Raw genomic sequence first — 14,203 nt, 5'->3', positions numbered from 1 at the left:
GAAGAAGGCTTAAGATAGATAAAAGTCGTATGCCGATAAACGTAGACGAACGATCGAATTTCAAGAAGATGACATGGAAATACTCAAAGTTTCGCCATGGAAAGGTATTATTCGATTTCGAAAACGGGGGAAGTTAGCTCCTCGGTTTATTGGGCCATTTAAGGTTTTAGCTCGTGTTGGTGAAGTCGCGTATCGTTTGGAATTACCCCAAGAGATTGCGGGAATTCATAATACATTTCATGTTTCCCATGTCCGTAAGTGTCTTGCGGATGATTCATCTTGGGTACCATTAGATGAGATTGAGCTAAACAATAAGTTAGAGTATATTGAGGAGCCGATTGCTATACTCGATGAGAAGGTCAAAAGGTTGAGACATAAAGAGGTTAGGACTTTTAAAGTTCAATGGCGTCGTAGTAAGGGTTCCGAGATTACTTGGGAGCCCGAAGAGTTTGTATTGGTGTATCTACCTTCTTGTCATGCGGCTTGGATCGCGAGGACGCGCTCCGATTTAAGTGGGGGAGAGTTGTAAGACCCAAATATTTCATTGTACTTAGGTGTATATAAGTTATTCAAGTTGTGGGGTTTTGTTCTACGTATTTAAAACAAAGAAGATTATGAGCTGGGGGTGTTGCGCGTCGCACGGTTATTTGGCGCGCCGCGCCAGTAGTCTGTGACAGATTCCTTTTTAATTAGATATTTTGAGGGAAAATTGGTAAAATCACAAGGAATCTGACTTTAAGGCTTTAGACCAGTTGGTGGAGCCTCATTAACTCCATTTCCATCTACTTCAACCTCATCCATTCAATTTTAGAGAGAGAGGGTTTTTCTAGTGTGAGAAAGCTCAAAATAAGGAAGAAGAAGCTTGAATCGGGTCTAAGTGCAAGCATTAAAGTCGTTCATCTTCCCTCTAGCTACGCTTTGGTGGTAGTGGTATGCTCTAATCTTGATTTCTTGATTTTAATTTGATTAAGGGTTAAGGTTTGAGGTAAGTGATGAACTTAAAACCCATTTGTTAGTAAATTGAGTGTTTTGGGTGAAAATGGGTCATGAAGACCCAAAGATGACTAACTTAGGGTTTTCAAGTATTAATTGATGTTTGAGAGCTTAAATTTGTTAGCTAGTTACTAGCACACCTATATCTAAGTAAATGGGTGTTGTGCGGGTTAGTGGATGACCCAAAATGGGTATGTTAACTTTAAAATGGTCAAATGGGTCATAATGGACCTAAGTTGGTTAATGTTGGTGAAAGATGCATAAACTTTGTATTGAAATGTGTTTTAAACCTATCTTAGCTAATTTTAGGGTTTTGGTGTAAGTTAACCCAAAATTAGGGTTAAGGGTGCAAATGGGTTGAAATTGCACCTTGGGTCAAAATGGCCTTAGAATGGTGAAAGAATTGGTTGACCAATTTGGGTTTGTGATTGATAATATGTATAATATGATAGGTACGATACATTGAGGTCTTACAAGCTCGGGTATCTTTTCACAAGAGATTTTGAGGTGAGTGGAATATCTATATATGTATGTATATGATTTATATGCCGTGTTAATGGTGTCACATAGCCGTTTTGTGACCATAGTTGTGAGTCATAGCCGTTTTTGTCCACGTTTGATATTTATGCACTTAGCCGTGTTTGTGCATATAGTGGCGAGTAATAGCCGTGTTTTACTCCCTCGTTGTTATCCGTATTAATTGTGCACATAGCCGTGTTTGTGTACATGATTGTGAGTAATAGCCGTGTTTTACTCACACTTTGATCAAGTGATGCCATAGCCGTTTTTGGAACACTTGGGGGTGATGCCATAGCCGTTTTTGGAACACCTCGGGGGGTTAGCATACCATAGCCGTTTTGGGGAGCTAGCGGTTGTTATGAACATCGATGACTTGTTTCGCGAAGTCATTCCCTTGCGAAGAATTGGTTAACCATGGTTTATAGTTGTTGACGTTAGCATTTAATTATTATTATGGATATTATGCTATTGATGTTGCTAGTTGTACGATTTGATGTTACTAGCTTGTTTATTGAGACGTTATGTGTTGGTATGCGTTATATGATATCGTGGATGCGAGTAGGTAAGTCTTATATGCATGTGTATATTTATCCTACTCACTAAGTGTTAGCTTACCCTCTCGTTGTTTACCATTTTATAGGTTCGGTTGTGGACAAGGGTAAGGGCATCATCTTGGATTAAAGATCCCGTTGTGATAGGGGACGCTTTTGGAGATATTAGCTTTCGGAGTTTGACCGAGACTTGGGTAGTTTAATCCCAAATACCATGCTCATAGTGTAGTTTGGTACTTAAACTTTTTGATGGTCGAAACTCATATTTTGTATTGAACTTGTAATTTGGGTCGTGTGGGCCCCGCTTCGTAAAACTAATTTTATTAATGGAACGTGTTAGTTTTACATATATGAATGTGTGGTTGAAAGTGTTTTGTCTAATTATGCCGGGAAACGGCCAAACATTTTTGTGTAATTGACTCCCGGGGACAGCAGCCTGTCCAGGCTATTCTGCGCGCCGCGCAGAAAGGTGGCGCGCCGCGCCATGTGCTGTACCAGAAAAAAAAAAAAATTTGTGATATTTTTACACGGGTTTGGTCGAGGTTTGGTTTGGGATGTTACAAGTGGTATCAGAGCATGGTCTAAGGGATTTAGGCGACTTGAGATAGGTGCATAGACTTAGACTTTATTGTGTGTATGCTTTATGCGGGACTTGTAGGACTTTGGATCGGATCGAGAATTGTTAGCGCTTTGGTTTATGTGAACTAACCTTGTGCTAATTGTTTTGTGCTATGTTTAGCAATCATCAAGCGAGATGGACGTTGTACTAGCGAGTTAATACGACGTGCTCGCGTAACAATGATTAGCTACCATTGTCACGGGTGCAAATCGTATCAAACAAGCAATGTACGACAATTTTTGAGCAAGATGGGGTAGCGTGGTGTACATGTATGTACTTACGTGTTATGTCCTTTCGTTCTTTGTTTAACCTTTTCCGTTTTATAGAATAAAGACGAGAAACAGACACGATAACGATATCGGAGGTACAAGCGAGGACTCTGAATTCACGGCTAAGGTTGAGGCCATCTTGAAGAACTACAAGGAGGATTTTCTTGTTAGCGTGAGAAAGGTTTTCAAGGAATCGGTTGACGAGCAAATAACCGATTTAATTAATGAACGAATGAAGGCCACTGTCGATGAGGCACTTGATGCTAGAAATGTTTATCCTCGTGGTGAAGGAGGTGAAGGGAGACGGGACTTCCACTACAAAAATTTCAAGGATGCTCAACCCTCGATGTTTAATGGGGTACGAGATCCGTTGAAAAGCACGTGTTGGATTTCCGATATTGAGGGAGCTTTCCGTACCACGGAATGTCCTCCCGAAAAGAAGGCGAGGTATGGTTCTAGTATGTTGCGGGAAGAAGCTAAGTTGTGGTGGGACGATAAAATCAATTTATATGGTGAAGAGCAATGTATGAGCTTGACTTGGGAGGAGTTTAAGAAGGAATTTTTCAAAGAGTACCGAACTTCTTCCGATCTTGATAGAATCCGGGACGAGTTGCACAATTTGCAACAAGGTTCAATGGACTTGGTTACTCTTAAGTCTACCTTCTTGGCAACGACTCATTTTTGCCCGGAATATGTTGGTGATGATCACAAGCTAATGAAGGATTTCTACCGTACTTTGAATGATGAGTTCAAGGGTAAGATTAGTCGGGGTATGGCTAAGTCTTTTGATGAATTATTTGAGTTGGCTCGGGGTTTTGAGCTGGAGGTTCCAAGAAAGAGTGATTTCGCTTTCTCCAAAAGGAAGTTTGAAGGTTCTAGTCATTCAAACTTTTCAAACAAGAAGAACAAGAACAAGAAGGGGACCGAAAGCGTCGGAAGTGTGAAGAAGGGTGGTTCGAATACATTTACGCCTACTTGTTATAGTTGTGGAAAGACGGGTCATTACGCCCGTGATTGTTTGACCAAGTCGGTCACGTGTTTTAATTGTGGTAAAGCGGGGCACAAGAAGCCAGAATGTCCCGATTTGAATAATGATCATGTCAAGAAGTTAGAAAAGGCGGCGGGCACGGCTAGGGGTCTGTAACATCCTGTTTTGTTCAGCACTTGGGACGCCGTCCAAACCATTGGGACGCCGTCCAAGTTCAAAAGAGGGGACACCGTCCAGATTTCGGGACGCCGTCCAGAAGCACTGACGGGCCATTTTGGGTTTTTAGATATTTTTAAAGGGCATTTTGGTATTTTAACTCTTGGAACGAATTGAAGGCCTCTAGATCAGTTTTGGTGGAGCCATTACTCCACTTACACCAACCTTATCTTCTTCACTTCATTATAGAGAGAGAGAGTGATTCCTAGAGTGAGAGAGCTCAAGCAAAGGAGGAAGAAGCTATTTTCGGGTCTTACCTCGCGTTGTAAAGTTGTTCATCTAGTCACTAGCTTCGTGGTGATAGTGATGGTAAGTCCTAATCTCCATTTTCTTACTTGATTAGTGTTAAATGGTTAGGGTTTGGGTTAGGGTTGAACATAAATACCCATTTGGGTCATAAATGCACTAGTTAGGTTAGTTGGTGGAAAGTCCAACTTGTTATGTGTATTAATTGAGAATTATTGTGTTAGGTGACTCACTTTGAAGTTACAAGTTGTTATTTGGAAATCTTTCCAAGACATCAAAGGTGAGTGGAATTTTTATGTATGTATGTATATGATTTATGTTCCCGTGTTAATGGTGCCAATTAGCCGTTTTTGGGACCATAGTTGTGGGACATAGCGTTTTTGTCCAATTGATAATTATGCACATAGCCGTGTTTGTGAAGTGTGAGGTCTACGGACCAGGGGTTAACAGAACGAAAGGAACAAATGGTGTCGGAACGAGTAATGGTGGAGCAAGTAGTGTCGGAGCAAGTTATGCCAATGTAGTTTGTTATAAATGTGGAAAACTGGGCCACATTATTAGAAATTGCCCGAACCAGGAGAACACGAATGGACAAGGCCGCGGAAGAGTTTTCAATATTAATGCGGCAGAGGCACAGGAAGACCCGGAGCTTGTTACGGGTACGTTTCTTATTGACGATAAATCTGCTTATGTTTTATTTGATTCGGGTGCGCATAGAAGCTATATGAGTAGAGAATTTTGTGCTAAATTAAGTTGCCCATTGGCACCTTTGGATAGTAAATTTTTACTCGAATTAGCAAATGGTAAATTAATTTCAGCAGATAATATATGTCAGAATCGAGAAATTAAACTGGTTAGCGAAACATTCAAGATTGACTTGATACCAGTAGAGTTAGGGAGTTTTGATGTGATAATCGGTATAGACTGGTTGAGAGAAGTGAAAGCAGAGATCGTTTGTTACAAAAATGCAATTCGCATTATACGAGAAAAAGGAAAACCCTTAATGGTGTACGGAGAAAAGAGCAACGCGAAGTTAAATCTTATTAGTAACCTGAAGGCACAAAAACTAATAAGAAAAGGTTGCTATGCTGTACTAGCACACGTCGAGAAAGTGAATTCCGAAGAAAAGAACATCAATGATATTCCCGTCGCAAAAGAATTTCTCGATGTATTTCCGAAAGAATTACCGGGACTACCTCGACACCGATCCGTTGAATTTCAAATAGACCTTGTACCGGGAGCTGCACCAATAGCTCGTGCTCCATACAGACTCGCACCTAGCGAAATGAAGGAACTTCAGAGCCAATTACAAGAACTTTTAGAGCGTGGTTTCATTTGACCAAGCACATCACCGTGGGGAGCTCCTGTTTTGTTTGTCAAGAAGAAAGATGGTACATTCAAGTTGTGTATCGACTACCGAGAGTTGAACAAACTTACCATCAAGAACCGCTACCCACTACCGAGAATCGATGACTTATTTGATCAACTACAAGGCTCGTCTGTTTATTCGAAGATCGATTTACGTTCTGGATATCATCAAATGCGGGTGAAGGAGGATGATATTCCAAAGACTGCTTTTAGGACGCGTTACGGTCATTACGAGTTTATGGTTATGCCGTTTGGATTGACTAACGCACCAGCTGTGTTCATGGACCTCATGAACCGAGTGTGTGGGCCATATCTTGACAAGTTTGTCATTGTTTTCATCGATGACATACTTATTTACTCGAAGAATGATCAAGAGCATGAAGAACATTTGAGAAAAGTGCTAGAGTTGCTGAGAAAAGAAAAACTATACGCTAAGTTTTCAAAGTGTGCATTTTGGTTGGAAGAAGTTCAATTCCTCGGTCACATAGTGAACAAAGAAGGTATTCAGGTGGATCCAGCAAAGATCGAAACCGTTGAAAAGTGGGAAACCCCGAAAACTTAGAAACACATACGCCAGTTTTTAGGACTAGCGGGTTACTACAGAAGGTTCATCCAAGACTTTTCCAGAATAGCAAAACCCTTGACTGCATTAACGCATAAAGGGAAGAAATTTGAATGGAAAGATGAACAAGAGAAGGCGTTTCAATTGTTAAAGAAAAAGTTAACTACGGCACCTATATTGTCATTACCTGAAGGAAATGATGATTTTGTGATATATTGTGACGCCTCAAAGCAAGGTCTCGGTTGTGTATTAATGCAACGAATGAAAGTAATTGCTTATGCATCTAGACAATTGAAGATTCACGAACAGAATTACACGACGCATGATTTGGAATTAGGCGCAGTTATTTTTGCATTAAAGACTTGGAGGCACTATTTATATGGGGTCAAAAGTATTATATATACCGACCACAAAAGTCTTCAACACATATTTAATCAGAAACAACTGAATATGAGGCTGCGTAGGTGGATTGAATTATTGAATGATTACGACTTTGAGATTCGTTACCACCCGGGGAAGGCAAATGTGGTAGCCGACGCCTTGAGCAGGAAGGACAGAGAACCCATTCGAGTAAAATCTATGAATATTATGATTCACAATAACCTTACTACTCAAATAAAGGAGGCACAACAAGGAGTTTTAAAAGAGGGAAATTTAAAGGATGAAATACCCAAAGGATCGAAGAAGCATCTTAATATTCGGGAAGACGGAACCCGGTATAGGGCTGAAAGGATTTGGGTACCAAAATTTAGAAATATGAGAGAAATGGTACTTAGAGAAGCTCATAAAACTAGATACTCAATACATCCTGGAACGGGGAAGATGTACAAGGATCTCAAGAAACATTTTTGGTGGCAGGGTATGAAAGCCGATGTTGCTAAATACGTAGGAGAATGTTTGACGTGTTCTAAGGTCAAAGCTGAGCATCAGAAACCATCAGGTCTACCTCAACAACCCGAAATCCCAGAATGGAAATGGGAAAACATTACCATGGATTTCATCACTAAATTGCCAAGGACTGCAAGTGGTTTTAATACTATTTGGGTAATAGTTGATCGTCTTACCAAATCAGCACACTTCCTGCCAATAAGAGAAGATGACAAGATGGAGAAGTTAGCACGACTGTATTTGAAGGAAGTCGTCTCCATACATGGAATACCAATCTCTATTATCTCTGATAGGGATGGCAGATTTATTTCAAGATTCTGGCAGACATTACAGCAAGCATTAAGAACTCGTCTAGAAAAGAGTATTGCCTATCATCCATAAACTGATGGGCAGAGAGAAAGAACGATACAAACGCTTAAAGACATACTACGAGCATGTGTTATTGATTTCGGAAACAGTTGGGATCGACATCTACCTTTAGCAGAATTTTCCTACAACAACAGCTACCATTCAAGCATTGAGATGGCGCCATTTGAAACACTTTATGGTAGAAAGTGCAGGTCTCCAATTTGTTGGAGTGAAGTGGGGGATAGACAGATTACGGGTCCGGAGATAATACAAGAAACTACTGAGAAGATCATCCAAATTTAACAACGGTTGAAAACCGCCCAAAGTCGACAAAAGAGCTACGCCGACATTAAAAGAAAAGATATAGAATTTGAAATTGGAGAGATGGTCATGCTTAAGGTTGCACCTTGGAAAGGTGTTGTTCGATTTGGTAAACGAGGGAAATTAAATCCAAGGTATATTGGACCATTCAAGATTATTGATCGTGTCGGACCAGTAGCTTACCAACTTGAGTTACCTCAACAACTCGCAGCTGTACATAACACTTTTCACGTCTCGAATTTGAAGAAATTTTTTGCTAAAGAAGATCTCACTATTCCGTTGGACGAAATCCAAATCAATGAAAAACTTCAATTCATTGAAGAACCCGTTGAAATAATGGATCGTGAGGTTAAGAGACTTAAAAAAACAAGATACCGATTGTTAAGGTTCAATGGAATGCTCGTAGAGGACCCGAGTTCACCTGGGAACGAGAAGATCAGATGAAGAAGAAGTACCCGCACTTATTTCCAGAAGATGAGCCAACACCTCCAATCGCTTAAAATTTCGGGACGAAATTTATTTAACGGGTAGGTACTGTAGTGACCTGAACTTTTCCGAACCTTTCTATGATTATATGTTTAATGAAAACTATATTTACATGATTAAATGTTTCCAACATGTTAAGCAATCAAACTTGTTAAGACTTGGTTAATTGAAACGGAAATTTTGTAAACGTCTGATTACCCAGTTTGACCAATGATTCACGAACGTTATAAGTTGTATATGACATGATGATACATAAATGAATAAATATATATGTTTAACATGATATAATGATCATCAAGTATCTCATTAAAAATAGTAACAATAAGTTATATACTTAAAAAGGAGACTATTGACGTATGAAACTCGAAACGATACATATAACGATTATCGTTATAACCACGTCTTACTAAATATATATATTAATACATTGTTATATTATATATAACATGATAATATGATAATTAAATATATCATTAAGTGTATTAACAATGAACTACATAAGTAAAAACAAGACTACTAACTTAAGGATTTCGAAACGAGACATATATGTAACGATTATCGTTGTAACGACATTTAAATGTATATATCATATTAAGATATATTAATATATCATAATATCATGATAATATAATAATTTAAAATCTCATTTGATATTATAAACATTTGGTTAACAACATTTAACAAGATCGTTAACCTAAAGGTTTCAAAAGAACACTTACATGTAACGACTAACGATGACTTAACGACTCAGTTAAAATGTATATACATGTAGTGTTTTAATATGTATTCATACACTTTTGAAAGACTTCAAGACACTTATCAAAATACTTCTACTTAACAAAAATGCTTACAATTACATCCTCGTTCAGTTTCATCAACAATTCTACTCGTATGCACCCGTATTCGTACTCGTACAATACACAGCTTTTAGATGTATGTACTATTGGTATATACACTCCAATGATCAGCTCTTAGCAGCGCATGTGAGTCACCTAACACATGTGGGAACCATAATTTGGCAACTAGCATGAAATATCTCATAAAATTACAAAAATATGAGTAATCATTCATGACTTATTTACATGAAAACAAAATTACATATCCTTTATATCTAATCCATATACCAACGACCAAAAACACCTACAAACACTTTCATTCTTCAATTTTCTTCATCTAATTGATCTCTCTCAAGTTCTATCTTCAAGTTCTAAGTGTTCTTCATAAATTCTACAAGTTCTAGTTTCATAAAATCAAGAATACTTTCAAGTTTGCTAGCTCACTTCCAATCTTGTAAGGTGATCATCCAACCTCAAGAAATCTTTGTTTATTACAGTAGGTTATCATTCTAATACAAGGTAATAATCATATTCAAACTTTGGTTCAATTTCTATAACTATAACAATCTTATTTCAAGTGATGATCTTACTTGAATTTGTTTTTGTGTCATGATTCTGCTTCAAGAACTTCGAGCCATCCAAGGATCCGTTGAAGCTAGATCCATTTTTCTCTTTTCCAGTAGGTTTATCCAAGGAACATAAGGTAGTAATGATGTTCATAACATCATTCGATTCATACATAAAAAGCTATCATATTCGAAGTGGTAAACTAGTAATCACTAGAACATAGTTTAGTTAATTCTAAACTTGTTCGCAAATAAAGTTAATTCTTCTAACTACACTTTTAAAATCAACTATACACATGATCTATATCTATATGATATGATAACTTAATGATTTAAAACCCGGAAACACGATAAACACGATAAAACCGGATTTACGCCGTCGTAGTTACAATTGGGGCTGTTTTGGTTTGGATAATTAAAAACTATGAAAAACTTTGATTTAAAAGCTATACTTCTGGGAAAATGATTTTTCTTATGAACATGAAACCATATCCAAAAATCATGGTTAAACTCAAAGTGAAAGTATGTTTTTCAAAACAGTCATCAAGATGTCGTTCTTTCGACGGAAATGACTACCTCTTTCAAAAACGACTTGTAACTTGTATTTCCGACTATAAACCTTAACTTTTCTGTTTAGTTTCATAAAGTCAAGTTCAATACGAAACCGTGGCCGCTTAAATCACTCAAAACGGATTAGAAACGAAGAAATGGCGAGCAAAACAAAATTGGTAAAAACTACTCATTTTAGCTACGTGAAAATTGGTAACAAATCTATTCCAACCATAACTTAATCAACTTGTATTGTATATTATGTAATCTTGAGATACCATAGACACGTATACAATGTTTCGACCTATCATGTCGACACATCTATATATATTTCGGAACAACCATAGACACTTTATATGTGAATGTTGGAGTTAGCTATACAGGGTTGAGGTTGATTCCAAAATATATATAGTTTGATTTGTGATCAATACTGAGATATGTATACACTGGGTCGTGGATTGATTCAAGATAATATATATCGATTTATTTATGTACATCTAACTGTGGACAACTAGTTGTAGGTTACTAACGAGGACAGCTGACTTAATAAACTTAAAACATCAAAATGTATTAAAAGTGTTGTAAATATATTTTGAACATACTTTGATATATATGTACATATTTGTTATAGGTTTGTGAATCGACCAGTGGCCAAGTCTTACTTCCCGACGAAGTAAAAAATCTGTGAAAGTGAGTTATAGTCCCACTTTTAAAATCTAATATTTTTGGGATGAGAATACATGCAGGTTTTATAAATGATTTACAAAATAGACACAAGTACGTGAAACTACATTCTATGGTTGAATTATCGAAATCGAATATGCCCATTTTTATTAAGTCTGGTAATCTAAGAATTAGGGAACAGACACCCTAATTGACGCGAATCCTAAAGATAGATCTATTGGGCCTAACAAACCCCATCCAAAGTACCGGATGCTTTAGTACTTCAAAATTTATATCATATCCGAAGGGTGTCCCGGAATGATGAGGATATTCTTATATATGCATCTTGTTAATGTCGGTTACCAGGTGTTCACCATATGAATGAATTTTATCTCTATGTATGGGATGTATATTGAAATATGAAATCTCGTGGTCTATTATTATGATTTGATAATATATAGGTTAAACCTATAACTCACCAACATTTTTGTTGACGTTTTAAGCATGTTTATTCTCAGGTGATTATTAAGAGCTTCCGCTGTTGCATACTAAAATAAGGACAAGATTTGGAGTCCATGCTTGTATGATATTATGTAAAAACTGCATTCAAGAAACTTATTTTTGATGTAATATATTCTTATTGTAAACCATTATGTAATGGTCGTGTGTAAACGGTATATTTTAGATTATCATTATTTGATAATCTACGTAATGCTTTTTAAACCTTTATAGATAAAATAAAGGTTATGGTTATTTTAAAAATGAATGCAGTCTTTGAAAAACGTCTCATATAGAGGTCAAAACCTCGCGACGAAATCAATTAATATGGAACGTTTATAATCAATATGAACGGGACATTTCATAATAGCCGTGTTTTACTCCCACGTGGTTGTCCGTATTAATTGTTGCCCATAGCCGCGTTTGTGCACATGATTGTGAGTAATAGCCGTGTTTTACTCATTCATTGATCAATTGATGCCATAGCCGTTTTTAGAACACTTGGGGGTGATGCCATAGCCGTTTTTGGAACACCTCGGGGGTTAGCATACCATAGCCGTGTTTGGGAGCTAACGGTTGTTATGAACATCGATGACTTGTTTCGTGAAGTCATTCCCTTGCGAAGAATTTGTTAATCCATGGGTTATAGTTTGTTGATGGTAGCATTTAATTATTACTATGATTATTTATGTTAATGAGGTTGCTAGTTGTACGTTTGATGATACTAGCCTTGTTAAGAGTTGTTATGCGATTGTATGCGTTATATGGTATCGTGGATGCGAGTAGGTAAGTTTTATATGCATGTATATATCTATTCTACTCACTAAGTGTTAGCTTACCCTCTCGTTGTTTACCTTTTTAGGATCCAGCTTGGATAAGGGCAAAGGTATTCGCTTGGACTAGTGGCTCTCGGGGGTTTTAGCATTTTGGAAAGTTCGGCCAAGATTTGGGTAGTTTAACCCCAAACACCATGCTCTAGATGATGTTTGGTATTTAAACTTTTGTGGTCGAAACTTATATTTTTGAACGAAATTGTAAAACGGGTCGTTGTGGGCCCAGTGATGTAAACTTGGTTTTTATTGTGGAAATCTCTTAGTTTTACTTATATTGATATGTTGTGATAATTGGTTTCGTTGAATAGTGTCGGGAGTCGGGTTTTCGCACACGAGTAAAGGCAAACTGATCAGTAGGTTTTAGTTCATTGGGACTCCGTCCCAAATCCTTGGACGCCGTCCCAGTTTTAAGTGCTGGATGCCGTCCCATTTCTGGACGCCGTCCAGATGGGCAATCACATAAAATTTTTTGTTTTTTTGTTTTTTGTGTCGTGTTTTTGTTATAATGAGGGTTGGGTCGTTACAAGTGGTATCAGAGCATGGTCTAAGGAATTTAGGTGACTTGAGATAGGCACTTAGACTTAGACTTTTGTGTTGTTGAATTATATGCGGGACTTGTAGGATTACGGGTCGGTGCGGGGGTTTGATTAGTTTTTATGCATAGGTGGATTAACCATGCTATATTATGACGTTACTAATCGTGTATTAATGTTTTGGACATCGAGCGAGATGGTTGTGATACGTTTGAGCGTGGCACGGCATGCGAGCGTAATAGTGAGTCGCGACCACTATTACGGTTGCAAGTCAAGTCAAGCAATGACGTGTGACAAGTATTGAGCTAGATGTGGTGTGTGCGCGGTCATATGCATAGGTATATATGTGTATAAATTTGTTGGTGATGCTTAATCCGTTTTTAATCTTTAGAATGAAGACGAGAAACGGGACGGATACAAATGGCGATGGTGGTCCTTCTCATACGGAGGAAGCGGAAGAAATGACCACTAAGATAGATGCCACTCTAGAAAACTATGTTTCGGTATTCTCTCGGAAGGTTAAGCAAATTTTTGAAGAGTCGGTTTCGGAATAAATTGTCGATATGATTCAAGAACGGATGACTAATGCCGTTAAAGAAGAAGTTGAAAGGAGGTTTCCTAGACCTCAAGATGCGGGCGAATTGGGGTTTAGCTATAAGAACTTCTTAGCAACTAAGCCTCCGCACTTTCACGGGGATCCCGACCCCATGAAGAGTGCGGCTTGGATTTCCGATATTGAAGGTTGTTTTCGCACGACCGAGTGCCCTCCCGAAAAGAAAACAAGGCTTGCTACTAGTTTATTAAGGGGTCATGCTAAAGATTGGCTCGATGGCAAGATTGATATGGTGGGTGATGCGGCTTTTGTAGGTTTATCTTGGGCGGATTTCAAGAAGGAGTTTTTCCTTGAGTATCGTACGCAAGCGGATCTTTCCAAATTGCGAAACGAGTTAAGGAACATGAGTCAAGGGTCTTTGGACCTAAACACTCTCAAAACCAATTTTCTCGCCAAGGCGCGTTTTTGCCCCGAGTATGTGGGGAATGATCAATTGTTAATGGAAGACTTTCATGCGACCCTTAGAGATGATTTGAAGGGTAAGATTAGTATTGGTCATGTTGAGACTTTTGCTAAGCTTTTGGCGGTGGCGAAAGGGTTTGAAGCGCAAGCTCCGGTTCCGGTTTCGGTGGTTAGTTATGGGTCGAGTAAGAGAAAATTTGGGGCATCTAATTACTCCAACAAGAAAAGCAAGGGTGTGTCTGAAAGCGTCGGAAGTGTGAAGAAGGGTGGTTCGAATACTTTTACGCCTACTTGTTATAGTTGTGGGAAGCCGGGTCACTACGCCCGTGATTGTTT

Source organism: Rutidosis leptorrhynchoides, chromosome 3, assembly GCF_046630445.1.
Source record: "Rutidosis leptorrhynchoides isolate AG116_Rl617_1_P2 chromosome 3, CSIRO_AGI_Rlap_v1, whole genome shotgun sequence".
Taxonomy (NCBI): domain Eukaryota; kingdom Viridiplantae; phylum Streptophyta; class Magnoliopsida; order Asterales; family Asteraceae; genus Rutidosis; species Rutidosis leptorrhynchoides.
Note: the sequence above shows the minus strand (reverse complement) of the source record.